This window comes from Canis lupus, chromosome 34 (assembly GCF_003254725.2).
Source record: "Canis lupus dingo isolate Sandy chromosome 34, ASM325472v2, whole genome shotgun sequence".
NCBI lineage: Eukaryota > Metazoa > Chordata > Mammalia > Carnivora > Canidae > Canis > Canis lupus.
The window spans coordinates 31,376,151-31,393,443 of NC_064276.1; the positions used below are offsets into that span (position 1 = coordinate 31,376,151).

At 34.2% G+C, this 17,293-nt stretch overlaps 1 long non-coding RNA gene across 15 annotated transcripts in view; it reads right to left on the minus strand.

Moving 5' to 3' along the window:
• LOC112645914 (uncharacterized) overlaps positions 1-17,293 on the minus strand; it is a 313,664-nt gene that overhangs the window by 91,285 nt on the left and 205,086 nt on the right. For all 15 annotated transcript variants that reach the window (XR_007408158.1, XR_007408162.1, XR_007408166.1 and 12 more), the window contains one exon: positions 11,348-11,549. This is a non-coding gene — a long non-coding RNA (uncharacterized LOC112645914). The remainder of the gene's footprint in view (positions 1-11,347; positions 11,550-17,293) is intronic.

Genomic DNA, 17,293 nt, shown 5'->3' on the forward strand with positions numbered 1-17,293 from the left:
CTTCCCTTCCCTTGCCATTGAGACTCCTGCATGGTGCTGGATCACAGCTTCATTACCTCTCATTTTGTGAACCCTGGAGAAACATGTGCATTACTTCCATACTGCAGTGAGAATTAAGACAGATCTAAGAGGTCTAATTCATGCCTTTTCACTGCTGGTCTACTACGTGTTGTCAGTGTAGTTCTTTGTTTCATCTATGCCACATGGATATGGGTCCACTCTGTAACCCTGGGAGGAGACAGCTGCACACACTGAGAGCTAGTACAAAGCCCTGTCTCTGCCTTTTTATTTTTTTTTTAACTTTCCTTATCAATATTTTTGAATAGATTATTCTGGCTCCAAGAAACAAAGCAGCAAAAGGAGTCTTAGTGAAAAAAATATTCTAATAATTTCTAGGGAATAGAGAATCTATCAGGGAGATTTGAAGATGACTTTTACCTCTATTTTTACAGATGGGTATATCCTACTATCATAAAATTAATTCAGGTAATTAATATTTTTATTCTAAGTCTTTTCTCATTAAGAAACTTTTGGATAATTTCCTTTCCCACAAAGTAATTATTTATAAAACATTCTACTCAAGAATAGTAATACAACTAATTTCTTAGATCTGATAGCTATAATTTAGCTTAAAAATATGCACTATACTATATGGTCTATATCTGTCAGTCTCTTGTGGGCTTTGTTAATATGAATCCACATACTCCAAGACTCTCGGAGATTCTAATAAGAAAGAATTTATGAAACTATAAATCTGGGATCAGAATTGAGACTATAATGAATTCAAGAAGATAATATGACTCTTTGAGGATAGATCTGAGTAGCTTTCCAGATTTGTACAAGGACCATCTCCCTATCTGCCTGCAAAATTTAATTAGTCTTTTGTACCCAAATTCTCACAAATATTTCTTATCTCTACCACATTATAGCTTGCCTCAAATCTCCCTTATAAAATATTCCTAAATAGACTTAAGCAAATAAGAATTTATGTTAAGGATTAAAAGCCATTTAAGATGTTGGATCAAATGTTAAAAAAAAATAGCAAAAAAAAGTGCCCAAAGCAAACTATTGTCCACAATAAGTAATAAATTTTTTTATATCTTAAAGGTATTAATAATGATTGAAAAGGTAGGCTACTGTAAGATAGTTTATAAGTTACTGTAAAATAGTTTATATTATAAAATTCAACCATGGGGAGACATCAATATAAACTAAATTCTTTGAGCCAAATATTGGCTTGATAGTCTGAAAATTAGCTAAATTTAGTTTAATTCTTTTATCCAGTGACCAGTAGGAAGTTCAAAGTCACTCTACAATTTCTAGAATTTTAAAGAAAACTCATGATTATTTGTACTTGACCAACCAGGATTTTAATCCATGGCCCCAAAGGAGTGTTATTATAACATGGAGTTTATCTCACCTTGCTATTTTCTTATACTCTGCACCAACTTAGATGTTTTCTTTTTTTGATCACCATTGGGTAATCATGGTAATTAGTGGTGGACTTATGAGGCACTTATACTGAACAGGACTTACTATAACACTGTGTTAACAGATGGAATGTATATTGAAGAAAAAGAAACTAATACAAATAGAATATTATCCATCGATGCTTGTAAAAATTCTTCAATCACCTTGCACTTTCACCAATTGGAATTTATTAGTCATTGTTATGGACTGAATGTGTCCCTCCCAAATTCATATGTTTAGGCCCTAACCTCAATGTGATGAGTGGTAGGCACAGTGCCTATGAGAGGTAATTAGGGTTGGATTAGGTCAGGAGGGTGGGATCCCATGATGGGATTAATGTCTTAGAAAAAGAGAGGCAGGAGTAATCCTTTTGTCTTTCTGTGCTCCTTGCCTCCCTTCCTCCCTTTCCAGCATCATGAGAGGGTAAAGCAAGAATGTAGCCATTTGTAAACCAAGAAGAAGGCTCTTACCAGAAACTGAATCTGTCAGACCTAAATCCTGGACTTTCCTGATTCCAGGACTGTGAGAAATAAATGTGGTTTTGTTTGTTTATACCAACCCAGTCTATGGTATTTTGTTACAGCAGCTCGAACTAAAACAATCATCTTTTTTTTCATATTCCAATATTCTGGGATATTACATAGACATTGGCTGCTCTCTTCCACTCCCACTATGCTTTCTGTTCTTGGACAATTTCCAAATCATCATTACAAATCCCAGGTAAGATATAGTTTACTTTTGATACTATCACTAAGGTTTAATCTTAAACTAATAAAGAATATTTTTCCATAACTCAGAAATAAATAGTTTTGAATCATATGCCAATAATAAAAACATATAAAAATTAGCAATGGCTACCTTTTTTATTTCCGAATTTATTTTGATGTTACTAATCTTTGGCCAATTTAGTGATACTGAGGGACATAATTGATATATCCCAAAACTGTATTACAAAGTAAACAAACAAAACCTAGCATAAAAGTAGAACAATTAATCCTATAGTTGATTGATTTAAACGTCCTGAAAACAATGATTATTTTCTAATTTATATATTTGGCAGTTACCTTTTTCTATTCACCTGTATTACCTGAGAATCAGAATTACAGATGGATAATAGAAATGATTAATTCATCAATTGAATTAGCTTAATAATCATGCATTAAAGGTGAATGTCTTAAGTAGCTTCATTCTCAAGGAAGAAAAAATGCAGTCTAAACTTGTAAATATAAAAAAATAAATAAATTATGTGAATCATTTTTGTTATGTATCTCCTTTTTTAGTAGATTTTTTTCATCTGAATCTACTTTTCTATTCTTTATCAGAAAATATATTTTAAGATGAAGAAATATAAAAATAATAGGGAACAGGTATCCAATATGTATTTATATGACACAAGTCATATAAGCTAATATGTATCATCATACATATATTCTTCATATAAAATTATGTACCTTCAAAAAACTGCATTTAGGGTATTTATAAAATGAAGATCCTCTTCCCTACATGTATCATTCTCTTTGATCAGTGGATTAAACACTCTGAACCAGTTGAACTGTTGGCTGCTCCATTTCTTCATCCATATCTACACGGACAAGGATAGATGCACCTCCTTACAAAGGGAAAAAATATCCTTTAAGCAAAAATATTCAAGTGGCTATACTTATCTTCCAGGATAAGTATAAAAGCACTAAGCTGTGCTTTGAAAAAAATGTATGTTTATTATTAAATTTCAAGAAACATTTCTTCAAAAATATGTTTTATAAACCAATGACAAAAATATATTACCTCTATAACATTTATATATATATATAGTCCCTATTTTTAATACAATAAATCTGTCATTTAATGTTTTATACATTTGTTTAACCAATGAAAGATGGTTTTCCCAAGGAAGTATCACAAAAATTGGCTAAAGTTACATTTTTTTCTTTTAGTTCATCAGCTGAAAATTCTTTATGAATATATTACTGATAGTTGTGTTAGTTCTGATTATAAGTTCAGTCTCAGACTAGCAGAAATATCTATAAAAGAATTGCCTTCCTTTTGGAAAATGTTTTTAAAGTTTATTTGAACAGCTGCCAGCTCTTTAATTGTTTTAAGTATATTGTCATAAAGTATAGGGCTTTGGGAATTTCTTGCAGGAAAGAAAGCTACTAATTTCTTAATAATATTAATCAGTTTGCCTTAAAAGAGTAGCACTAACTTCTAAGGAAGAAAATGAATTAACCAATAGACACTTTTTTCTTTGTACTTCTTGTTCAGCAGTGGTGGAGTATAGTGCACAGGTAGTTTCAGGCGTCCTGCAACTGCTCACCTTTTTAAGAAACACTTTAAATTTGCAGGATAAAAGTGATACACAGATATCTGCAAGAAGGGAGGTGAAAGAACAAGGCCTCTTCGCTTCTAGTCTAGCCTTGTAGGTTAAGAAGTCAAGAAGCTCAGCTTTGTTAGATGCTGTGTATACACAGTAAACTGAAACAGAATATTTGCTTAAAGTATTTCTGCAAACTCAACTTAAGTAAATTGCCCACTAGGATTATCCTTATCCTTAATGTATTTTTTTTTCATTCCTTTTTGAAAGACTTAAGGCCTTTTAGGTCACAAACTGTCAGCACACTCAATCAGATTCTTGTTCTTTATCTTAAATGTGTTTTCTAATAACTTGCCCTAATTTTATCTCTGTGCCTCTAAATAAAATTTTAGAACAGGCTATAGGAAAGGGGATAAAGTCATAAAACCAAAACATTATAAAACTGGAAATGGCGTCAGAAATCTCGACCTTCAGAGCACAGATTTCTGTACCACTAGACAGCTACTTTCATCTTAAATACGATGAAAATTTTTTTAAGATTTTATTTATTTATTCATGAGAGACACAGAAAGAGGGAGAGAGAGAGAGAGAGAGAGAGGCAGAGACACAGGCAGAGGAAGAAGCAGGCTCCATGCAGGGAGCCTGACATGGGACTCGATCCAGGGTCTCCAGGATCACACCCTGGACTGAAGGTGGAGCTAAACTGCTGAGACACTCGAGCTGCCCCAAATTTTGTTTAATCCACTACAGTAAATTTTATCTGATAAAGTTCCACTCATGTCAGTTATTTCACCTGAATTTTGGAATTATACTATGGATTATGAATTGGGAAAAAAAATAAGATATAAAACATCAGAAAATTAAGGAAAAATTTAGGAACAATCAATGCCTTAAAAGTAAAATGTTTCAATAATTTTGAGTTATAATGTAGAAGTATAACTACCAATGACCTAGTTTCCCCCCAATATTTAAAAACCATTTTTTTTAAAGTTCAGGCAGTCTGATTATGAATATACATGCCCCAAATCATGAACATTATTGTAGCACTACTTGTTCTAGGCCTTATTCCATAAAGCATTTACCAATGCCCTCAGTCATGAACATTATTGTAGCACTGCTTGTTCTAGGTCTTACTCCATAAAGCATTTACCATATAAATATTCTTAAAAGAGCATATGCAAGTTTTATTTGCTTTTGCATATTTTTAAAATATTTATTTATTTTGGAGAGAGAGAATTTGTGTGGGGAGGGTGGGTAGAGGGGAAGCAGACTCCCCACAGGGAGCCAGCCCATGGGCAACCCCACACAGGTGCTCTATTTCCCTACTGCGAGATCATGACCTGAATGGAAATAAAGAGCCCACTACTCAACTGATTGAGCCATCCAGGTGTCCCTGCTTTTGCATATTTTCAAACTGATTTAAATCATTAATCCAAATTCACACCGCAGATTTTCACTCTTGATATTTACCTTTTTTCTTTGATACACAATTTGGATTTTCTGTGAGTACAAATAAAGCTTTCTGTTCTGCATGCTTTTATAGTTCAGATTACTAATATATAAAATAATGGATTTCTTTTTTGTTGATAACTGAATCATCAACTGCAGCAGCTAAGATAAATCATATATCCATCATTATATATAACATATATTTTAAATATATATTTATATATACTTAATATACATAATTTAATTTTTTAAAGATTTTATTTATTTATTCATGAGAGACCAGAGAGAGAGAGAGAAGAGAGAGAGAGAGAGAGAGAGGCAGAGACACAGGCAGAGGGAGAAGCAGGCTCCATGCAGGGAGCCTGACATGGGACTTGATCCCGGGTCTCCAGGATCCCAACCTGGGCTGAAGGCGGCGCTAAACCACTGAGCCACCCGGGCTGCCCCATAATTTAATTTTATATATAATTTTACATCATACACACACACACACACACACACATATATATATATATATATATATAGAGAGAGAGAGAGAGAGAGAGAGAGAGAGAGCACAGAGACACTGACGAACTTTGTTCTAGACCATCTTTTCAAGGATAGCTGGATAGCAGACAGCCTTGGAATATATAGTATGTTCTTCCAAATCAAAGAGTAGATGGTCTTTATAAAAGATTGCTCCATGAAGATATCTCATCTTCCTTTACCCAAAGAGAAGTGAGCTCAGTTTTTCCTATGTTGTCATATTTAATCTACAACTCTCTCAAGCAAATTCTAACCTGAATTATATCTTGTCGTAAATACACCTGTTGCTTTTGCACATTTTAAAGTCTTTACATTTAGACCTTAACAAAAGTTCGACCTAAATCTAGATAATCCGTCCTTCAGAACTTCAGAGTTTTAAATGGTCTTAGATACCAATGGGTTGAAATGATGAAAGAGTCCCTCATCGAACCTAGTGTTCTCCCATCAAATCTATGGCCATTTACCTCACCCAGTTTGAACAATTCAAAGGTATTTTATCAAGAGGTGGTTATTCTATTACACCAATAAAAAAAGATTAATAAGAGGTAGGTACTCATAAATATTTATATACCTCTCTCACCTCTAACTCCCCTTTTCCGCCCTTAAAAAGGAAACCAAAATACCTAGAGAGATTGGGGTAGAGATTAAATAGCCAATGAGATTCTGGGCTGTTTACAGATACTGCTCAAGTCCCATCCTCTTGGAATTTTTGTTTTTGCTTCTATTTGGTGATAATGTCAGACTAGATTTGAAATAGATGTCATTCCCCGCCCCCCCCCCCCCGACTTTGCTGCTGCTTCTTTTTGATAAAAAAGAAACTCAGGACCTCAATATGTAATATTAATAAAAAGAAACCTATTTATTTTGGATAAAGTGGAAACAAATGTTCAGAACTCCTGAACTTTCTTTCTTTCTCTTTCTTTTTTTCTCCACTCCTTCAAAGCAGTCCCTATGGTAACTCCATTAAATCCTAGTCTTTGGTGAAAATAACTTGAAGTTCTAATCTGTGGGTTTCTTTTTAACTTTAAAAGACTTATACAAATATCAAAAGAAAGTCTTTTGGCTTCTCAAAATTCTTTTTCATTTTTAATGTTCTTTTTTTCTAATATAAAATATGAACTTTCTCTGAAGTTTGTAAACTTTTTTAAAAAAATTTGCATTAGTTATCCAAATTGTCATAGCAAAAATATTGGAAAATACTTGCTAGTATTTGGAATGTGTGCCTGTGATAATCTATATGTGCATGTGTGTACATATACATATATGTGTTTATATATTACATATATTTGTATAGGTGATTATATATTACATACTATATAAGTCAATGCACATTTTATATACATAAAATACCTAACCCCTTGGTGGCCAGTTACATACCAAGTGACTCAGCAATAAATTATTTCTCTCAAATCTCTAACATACTAATGTAGAGGCAGTTTTTTAAAAAAAAATTTAGAAAGCAACTTGCCACATAGTGACAAATTTAAAATGACTTCATTCTGAAACTGCCATTTGAACATACTTTCTGTAGCGTGAAAAAAAACACAATGTTGCAAGATTTTAAGTGTTTTGGCCTTTTCCAATTCTTAAAAATAGCCTTTAGATTCCCTTTTGACTTTTAAGAACTTACCAGGATGATCTTTTCCCCCAAAATTTTGTCTACTAAAAGGTCAAGAAAACTATGGAGATCACTTAAGAAGTTGTATAGGTTAGATACTTAATTTTAAGAGCTGTTATAAAGAACATGATCTATCTAAGATGAGGCATATTCCTCAATTTACAGAACATGAATTTTTTTCCAAAGTTATTTGAATATGCTGTGTTTTTGCAAGAATAATACAATTGTCATTAAAATTGGGATGGAAAGTTGAAAACTTCTTTATTAATTGTCAGCATTTTAAATTTATATATTGTGTCAAAGTGTAAAATAATTTAAATCCAATTATCTAATCTTTAAAATTGTGATCCATGAATAATTTTAAACATGACTAAAATGCTTCAGACTGTGATCCATCATACAGTGTATAAGTGTATATGTTCCAAAATCAATCAGTTTCATGGAAACTGGTTCTATACCTCTCCTCCTCTGGCCTTCTTTTCAGCACGTTTACAACAGGTTCAGCTACGCATTTAAATGGCCAGGACATTTCAAAATCTGCATTTTTCATTTCTTTATTTAATCAGCTGTAGCCAGAGAAACTAGACTGGTTTTCTCTGAGAGGTCCCTTTTTTTTTTTCCTCTTCTTTATTCTATGGTATTTTATAAACTCTGACTTTCTTAGACTAATATGTATTAATCACCTTTTACTCATAGCTTAAGTATTGCTTTTTCCAAAATGGCATTTATGGCTCCCAAATGATGCTTATTTATACACTCCAATAGTATCACACTTGCATTTAATTGCAGAATGGCCATTTTTCATGTCACATTTTAAATTTTTTGAGCCATAGACTATATTTTTTTTCCACTGTACCCTCAGGGCCTAGAATTCAAAGCTGAGAATATAGTAAGTGCTGACAATGTCCATTGATTAAGTATATTGCCTATGTTTTTCTTTGTTGACCAGGACATGGATCTTCAGACACCTTTAGGATTTGCTCTCCATGTAGCTCCCTAAACACATTTTGCTTTATTTTTCTTCTTCTCTTGATGCTCCAATAAACTCCTTTCCAGAGTTCTCAGGTACTATGCAGACTATTACATGATGGATTGATGGAATTTATCAATACTCTCCCTATCATGGGCAGCCCAGGTGGCTCAGCGGTTTAGTGCCGCCTTCAGCACAGGGCGTGATCCCGGAGACCTGGGATCGAGTCCCACATCAGGCTCCCTGCATGGAGCCTGCTTCTCCCTCTGCTTGTGTCTCTGCCTCTCTCTCTCTGTGTGTCTCCCATGAGTAAATAAATAAAATCTTTTTTTAAAAAATACTCTATCTTGATCCATCTTTCTTCTCCTTCTATATTTTATTCCTGGATGACACATTCCTGATTTTACTGTAATCACTATACAGAGGTACTAAATTCTCACTAACACTATCTACACATGCATCCTCATATATGTCTAACAAGGGATTCAGACTACAAAAGGTCAAAACTGATTTTATGATGTCTCTCTCAAATCTACTCATCACATTCTGTACGTTATTAAATAATACTTCCATTCATTTAATTTCATGACCTAGAAATATCATGTGTCTTATCAATCTAGACTCCTTTTGACTTTATTCATTAATACATTTTGAATCTACTCATTTTTCTCTACTACTACTGACTTCAAACTAGAATGGGGCATTATACCATCCATATAACTATTTCCTATTATATCCATTGCTATTAGATAGACTGCGTCTGGCAAAATGGATCTGTGTGTGTTGGAATTTTAAAGTGAAATGATCTATTAATAGTTCAAAACAAAAAAATCAACCAAGTGATACTCAAGAAGAGAATGGCCAGAATGATGAACAATGGCTTATTGAAGGCATACAACTGAAAAGAAGACAGGCTTTTTAGGGCAAAAGATTAAGAATGTAAATGAATTATAGAATAATGAGTGTAAAATGATTGTTAACTGGCCCCAAATATGCCAATGGCTCCTTGCCTCAGACCCTGAAATGTGGAGGGGCAGGTGAGGAGTTATTAGGAGAGTTTTATTATCCATATATGATTCCAATTCAGGATGGCAAACTAAGCAAATAAAATTTTATCTTGTTTCTATTAAAATTCCATATAAATTATTAGAAAAAAACCCACAAAATTAAATCTACAACAGTAATGTTATAGTGTTGTTATTAAAATATCATTTTAAACAAGTTCGAAATATGAAGAGTGCATGCGTGATTGAAAAACAAGAAGAAACTCCTAAAATACAGGCAAGAAAAGGCTGATGTGAAGTTGGGAGTCTTTCACAATCCTGGAGAAGCATGGGGTCAGGAGATACTAAGAGAAATTGAAAGCAAGGCCACAGTTTGAGTGATTAATTGAAGATCCATAACAGAAACAACTGTATCTTTACTCCACTCCTCCCTCAGCACTGCTGTCTTCCTTTTGGTCTCCAGTCAAGTCTCTGAGGAAACTGAACAAACCACTGCAGGGGTGCAAAGACTTTAGCTTGAGCACTGCAAAGTGAAAGCTCTCCTCATTTTTATATTTTAGAAACTACAGTCTGCTCCTTGGCCACCTCCCCATAGATGATAAGCAAAAACCTGCTGGGGAAATTACTCTACAAATGGGTATTAAGCTTCTAGCTACTTACCCATTCAAAAACCATTGGGGATTGCTTCTCAGCCTTTTGGCTAAGGTCAAGCGCAAAAACCATCAGGGAATACATTAGCAAAAGGAATAAACTCCCACCTGCTACCATTTCAACAAGCCTATTTTTTTTCCATTTTAAGTATAATGTTGAAACAAGCATGAACAGGTATTTGGCATATACATTAAAAATGAAACACTAAAATGAACAAGGAAATAATTTGAGAATTTTTACAAAAGAAATTAGGATCCTAAGATAATTTTATTTATTTTTTTAAAGATTTTATTTATTTATTCATGAGACAGAGAGAGAGAGGCGGAGAGAGAAAGAGGCAGAGACACAGGCAGAGGGAAGAGCAGGCTCCATGTAGGAAGCCCAACGTGGGACTTGGTCCCTGGTCTCCAGGATCACACCCTGGGCTGCAGGTGGCGCTAAACCACTGAGCCACTCAGGGCTGCCCTAATATAATTTTTAAAAGATGAAATTCATTAACAAAATATGGATACTCTGAAGAAAGAATAAGAATAGAATAAGAACGATCTGACATTAGTAATTTTGTTTTTAATATAAAGCACTGATTAGAATGGTTAGAAGACTGACTTCAAGAGTCTAGAATATAGCAAAAGACAAAGACATGGGATACACAAGAGAACAATAAGTTCTGTAGACACAACTTCCTAAAAGTTCATCAAAGAAAAACAGAACACTTAACATGAGAGGGAGAAGATATTACAGAAATAGTTAAAAACAAGTTCTTTTGACCTATGGAAGGAAACAAATTTTAAAGTTGAAACAATTCATTGAATATAGTGAATAAATAAAAATGAAACTGCTGTGGTATTACAGGAGCTGAAGGTTAAAAAACAATTCTAAAAGTTTTTAAAAGATCAAAACCTAAAGTTAACTAAGACAAAAAAGGAGGATTTACCACAAAAGAATACAATTTAGACTGACATCAGCCTTCTCAGAAAGAAATTATTTTCTGTCTAGAATTCTAAAAGATAAATTATGTCTCAAGGGTAGGATGATCTATACATATATTTAGAAATTCAAAAAGAAAGGAGCAAATGGAAGATGTAATCAAGAAAACAGTAGATCTAATACAGGATCATCGTGTATGAAAAAGCCATGTCAAGCTTAAATAGCGTTCCGAAGCAAGTCCGTTTAACACCTGATTCAGATTGGAGCAGAAAGCAAAAGGAGGAACATTTCAGTAAGAATATAGATCTTTTGATTCAGAGAATAAGATTAATGATGCTGATAAAGTTGAGGCTATAAACAAGGCAATCTTCTATGAACAACATAAACAAGTAACAAAACAATTTAAAAATAAAATGACTTACAAACAAGATTAGAGGGCGCCTGGGTGGCTTAGTGAGTTAAGTGTCTGCCTTAGGCTCAGGCTGTGATCCTGAGGTTCTGGATCAAGCCTCACATGTGCATCCGGCTTCCTGCTCAGTGGGGAGCCTGCTTCTCCTTCTCTCTCTGCCGTTCTCCCACTTGTGCTTTCTGGCTCTGTCTCTCTGTTAAATAAATAAATAAAATCTATAAAAAAGAAAAGAAAGAAACAAGATTAGCAAGTATACAAAAGCATCATGGCAAAATGGGAAAAAAATAAAATGTACTATGGTTTTGCACAATTGACAGAACATAAAAGAGGCTAATCCATATAACATTGCACATTCTCTTTTGCTTTCAATCAGGATAATGGCCTTGGGTTTGGATGCAATAATTACATAGCAATAATTGTATAATTATTTTAATTTTTATAAGTGATCTACAGGAAAAAAATGTTCTATATTTAATTATGATTACTGTACAAGCGTTCAGTAACAGAGCAATGATAGAAACTTAAAAGGCAAAGTTATTTATGTCTATGAGACTTTTTATTAAAATATGAAAGTCAAAAAGATATGAACATCAATATGCACAGAAGCAATTACACAAAGCTAGACAGTGTGCATACTCTCAGTTGGAAGGTTCCATGGCTCTTGGAAGCCCTTAAAAGGCCTCAAATGACAATATTACCATCTGATCCCATCAAGTACTTTGAAAAGCTTTGCTTTGCCATTCTCAGGTTTTCATTTCCTATCTCCCTGGTCCATCCAGACTGTTCTGCAGATTCTCAACCTTTCTGCCTAAACCTCAGGTAAGTAAAAAATGCAAACTCAGCATATTCATGAATGCCTAGACTGAGACCAAGGGAATTTAAAATTCATTCCCAGACATCCCCAGATTTATGGTAGGACCGGTCTTGAGAACTGAATGTCTATATAGTTAATATTATCAATGTGAAATTAGTAATATAGTTAACTAAAACTGTGAAGGAGAAGTGGGAAGGGAAATCTAGGATGTTAATAGCCACATATCATGGGTAAGCAGGTCAAGAGATAGTGCTGAAGCTCATAACATACAGAAATTGCAATATATTATAAAGTGTTCAAAAAAAGGTAAAAGTAACAGGACAATGTAACTATTAAAAATATGGAAAGAGTAAAAGTTATGTAAGATAAACCTGCATCTATCCTATTGTTGAATCAATAATAGTATCTATGGTTAACAAAATCAGGAAAAAGATTCATAAACACACTATTTGGAGCTATACAAGGAGGTTCGCTGGGAACAGCAGAGTGAAGGATGGGATCTCTAAATTCTTCCAGACAGAACTATTTTTTCACCATGTTATGTCACTTCATCACTTTTTCAATAGTATTATGAAACAAAGACCTGAAAAATCAGTGGCACAAAGACAATAAGCACTCATTTCTTGCTAATATAGCTGCAATTCATCTAGTGTGACTCTACCCCAGGCTCTGGAACTGCTAGTGTGCTGGGATACATGCGTTTTATTCTTGAGGCCAAATTGCAGTCAGCTGCTAGCCGTGGCATTCTTCTTATTGAGATGGCAAAAGCTCAAGGGAACAATGCCAATCATTCAAGCACTTGGTGAACCTCTGCAAACGTCATGCCCACTAATATTCCATTGACCCAAACAAGATAAATGACCCAGGCTCATATGAAGAGGCTGGTAAATAAATACACTCTACTATGAGATTTTGGCAAGCGTGGGTACATGTAACTCTTAAGGGAGTGAAGAATTAGGACTAATAAATTCAATTTGCCATACTTGTCCACAAATTAATGCTCTTTGAATTTTACATAAATGTAAGGAAGTATATCTTTTTTTTTTTTTTAGGAAGTATATCTTTTCATGCCACTCTCCTAACCAAAACCTTTTAATGCCTTTTATTTTCACGTGAATAAAAAAATCCCCAAGAATTAATATATCCTGAAACTTTCATGATGTGGCTTTTACATCTAAGCTCATTTTGGAGGCCTCTGTCTCATTCACTAATCATATTGAGTTAGGGACAAACAGGGCTAGGCAGGGCTAGGTAGGGGGCCACGGAAGCAGGCTCACAAAAATACCCAAAATGCTGAGGTGTAAGGAAACCAGGGATAGAAGAATAAGCCAGACCCTGCCCTAAAGTATAGGTGAGGAGGGTGTCTTGTTATAACAGCTATCTGTGATCAACAAAGAATAACCAGACCCCAAAGAAGAAGTAAGCCATTAGAGATGTTATCAGTAGTCCTTAATCAATGGTGATGTCAATAGATAATGTTAAAGGAATTTAGGTTCCCTGATTAGGCTTCCAATAAAAGACCAACCTACAAGCCCTCAGTGGCAACTCTGTTGGGACCCCTCACTTCTGAGAGCTTTCTCTGTAACTTTACTTAATAAACTTCTGTTCCTTTACTCACTCTCCTGTGTCCGCGAGATTCATTCTTCAACTCCATGAGACAAGAATCAAGCTCTCCCAAATCAATATTGGACTTCTTTTTAGTCTTCATATACTTTACCCATTTTTTCTTTACATGTATGCTCTTTCATTCTGCTCAGAATGACTTACACATGCTTTTTGCTAGTTAATTCTTAATCATTTTTTGAGTACTCTTTGGCTTTAGATTAATGATTCATTGTGATCTTGTTTTAGTTTTACCTTGTGTTTTTCATACAAAATGATCAGCTATCATGAAATTATTTGTACAGGGACTTTTCTCCTCTGATAAACTATTAGGTACATAAAGAAATGACCTTTCCTGTACAACACATCACTGGGATGAAATATATTGCCTGGCACATATTTATAGAATGGATGGATTTTTTAGTATACATAATCTGTCCATTTCCACCTAGACAAGTTCCATGAAAGAAGTGGAAGTTCCTTAAACATTTCCTTACAGATCTTTTGTTTAAGAAGGTAGGAAGATCTATCAATGTTTGATTTGTTTGTTCTATTGGTTATAGTTAATGTTTTTCATTCATGTATTAGCAGAACATTTATTAACTATTAAACACATCTTGTTGAAAATGCACTAACTTTACAAAGATATTAATGTTTATAGAGTGTTAAAAAACACAACATCAGGGTTGGTATGCTGAAATATGAACTGTTTGAAAAGTATAAGTAATTGTATTTAGTGTATCTGTTTATTTGTAACTATTATCCAAACAAATTAAATATGGTAGATGCAACTGTGTGCTGTTATTCCCTTTTATTCAACCTGAAATAAAAAAGTGCTGTGATGAGAGACAATGGAGTGCTTATATGGAATCAAAGAATTATAATCCAGGGAGGACAAATCCAGGCAGAAACCCAAATAGTGTCTTCTTATAGGGTGAAATCAAGGGGTTTTTTTTATAAGGGAAAGGAAGGGGGCAATTACATGAGTTGAAGGAAGGAAAAAAAAATTTCTATAAGTGTTAACAAGTGAGGCTACAATGAATTATAAATTGATTGACTCCTGATTTTATCTTCTGAAAGTCCACAAGCATCAGTCTTGTGATCAGGATGTCTGTTCAGCCATTAATTTCTCAAGTAATTGCTTAAAACAATTTCTCTTTTTATAAGTCCAAAGGTTTTGACCCAGTTCAAACAAAGGTAGGTAAAACAGTTTCTCAGCAATGGTCACTTAAGCTCCATTTTAAAATGTCTATAATAGTGTCAACTTTTTGCACAACACATAAAGTCAAAACAAACTCAATCGATTACATTCCACACCTCCCCACACATTCTTCACCATAATATATTCCCAAACTAGTGCCATGCAATATGATTTATTTATTTATTTGTTTGTTTGTTTATTTATAAGAGAGAGAGAGAGAGAGGCAGAGACACAGGAAGAGGGAGAAGCAGGCTCCATGCAGGGAGCCCAATGTGGGACTCCATCCCGGGACTCCAGGATCGCACCCTGGGCCAAAGGCAGGCGCTTAACCACTGAGCCACCCAGGGATCCCCCGCAATATGATTTATTTTTTACATTAAACATTATTATAAAACTAAATCAGAGTTAAACCATTTCTTTTCATTTTCTCATCCATTTAACAAGATTTGTTGAAGTACTGCTTATGTGGATACTTTGTGAATGTGATTAGGGTAATAAACAAAATGGACAGAGGTTGTACCCATAGAAAGCTCTTATTCTAGTGGGGAGGAGTGGAGAGTGAGAGAGAACAGGAGGGAGGGAGGGAAAATATATACTATAATATTGCACAGCAATAATTACTATGAGAAAAATTAAGGTATATTTAGAGGGATGAGAATAATTTTCAATAGATGCCATAAGGAAATCTTCTCCAAGATGATATCAAACGAAGATATGAAGATAGGAGTGAGCTGTGTGAATAAGTGGAGGACAGCATCAGTAAAAATAATATTGAAAGTACATTATGAGAAGCTGAAGAAATAAACTTTGTGAATTGAGTTGAGATAGTCAGTAAAACAAATTACTAAAGTTTGAGTCAAAGTGACCATAAGCATTAATACACCCTTATAGTAGTGTGTTAATGGAAAAATAACAATCGATATGGGACTAAAAGACTCCAACTCTTGCAGGGTCCTCACTGGAATATGAAGTATCTGTCATTGTGATCCTCTCCTGTCTTATGTCGTAAGCAATAGAAAAGAAGATTTTCGGGATCCCTGGGTGGCGCAGCGGTTTGGCGCCTGCCTTTGGCCTAGGGCGCGATCCTGGAGACCCGGGATCGATTCCCACGTCGGGCTCCCGGTGCATGGAGCCTGCTTCTCTCTGCCTGTGTCTCTGCCTCTCTTTCTCTCTCTGTGACTATCATAAATAAATAAAAATTAAAAAAAAAGAAAAAAAAAAAGAAAAGATTTTCGAATGCTACTTGAAGTTGTTAACGACTAGTTAAGATTCCCAGGGAAAAAATATCCTAAAAAAAAAAAAAAAAACTAAACCATGAGAGATTAGGTACTTGAAATTGAGTAACTGTGAAAACACTCCACTCTGACATCTAAACAAACCAGAAGAAGCCTTATTACAACTTCTATTATCCCCTGATATTCCCCCAACTGATTATACAACTATTCAATTCTTATCATCACCAAATCTATGAGTACTTATGAAGATGGCTCAGTAATTTGACGATTTACATCATAATTATTTATATTTGTTTTGTATTAGAGGATAATTCTGTCACTGATCAATTCAGTATATTTATAGATATGTTTCAAATGAAGAGATTAGAGATTCAAGCTAGGAAGAGAGAGAGACTATTAAGAGATATAAAAATATTTGTGAGAAAGAAATTGAGGTAAGCTGAGGATTAAAATTGAGTAGCTGTACATACATACATTGTGAATGAATACAAAGAGCCTACTTAGAGGAAAGAAATTCTACTAGGTGTTTACTGAATTTAAAATGTGATTGAAATGAAATTAGGCAACTAATAAACTAAATGAAGACAGAGGAAAATAAGCATATAACAGCAGTATCTAAAATATAATTAAGATATAATTATATGGTGTTTCTTGTTTAGGATGATAGACATGTATTCATCCACATTATGTTAAATATAACATTAAAATGATGGCAATTTAATAAAAGGGTAAAAGTTGCAACAATGAAAAGAACTGAAAGAGTCCATCAGAGAATGAAATATTTCAAAAGCATTTTGTAAGATGAAAGGCTAACATGAAAGACCGGGATGAGTAAACTTTGAAACAAAAACAAGGAAGTAAAAATCTATGTGAAAAGCAGCTCCTTTGCCCTGTAGAAACTGTGGAAGCCTATAAATTAAAAAACCTCTAAAGCTAACAAGATGCTAGGAGTGAAATGTGAGTCTGAAATGGCAATTAAAGATCAACAAATGAAGCATCCCCTCGATCTCCACAACCATAGACACACATAATAGCATCACAAGATGAATGCTCATTCACTGAGCTTCATTTCTACAGAAGTAGAATAAACTTTGAGAAAAAAATTGC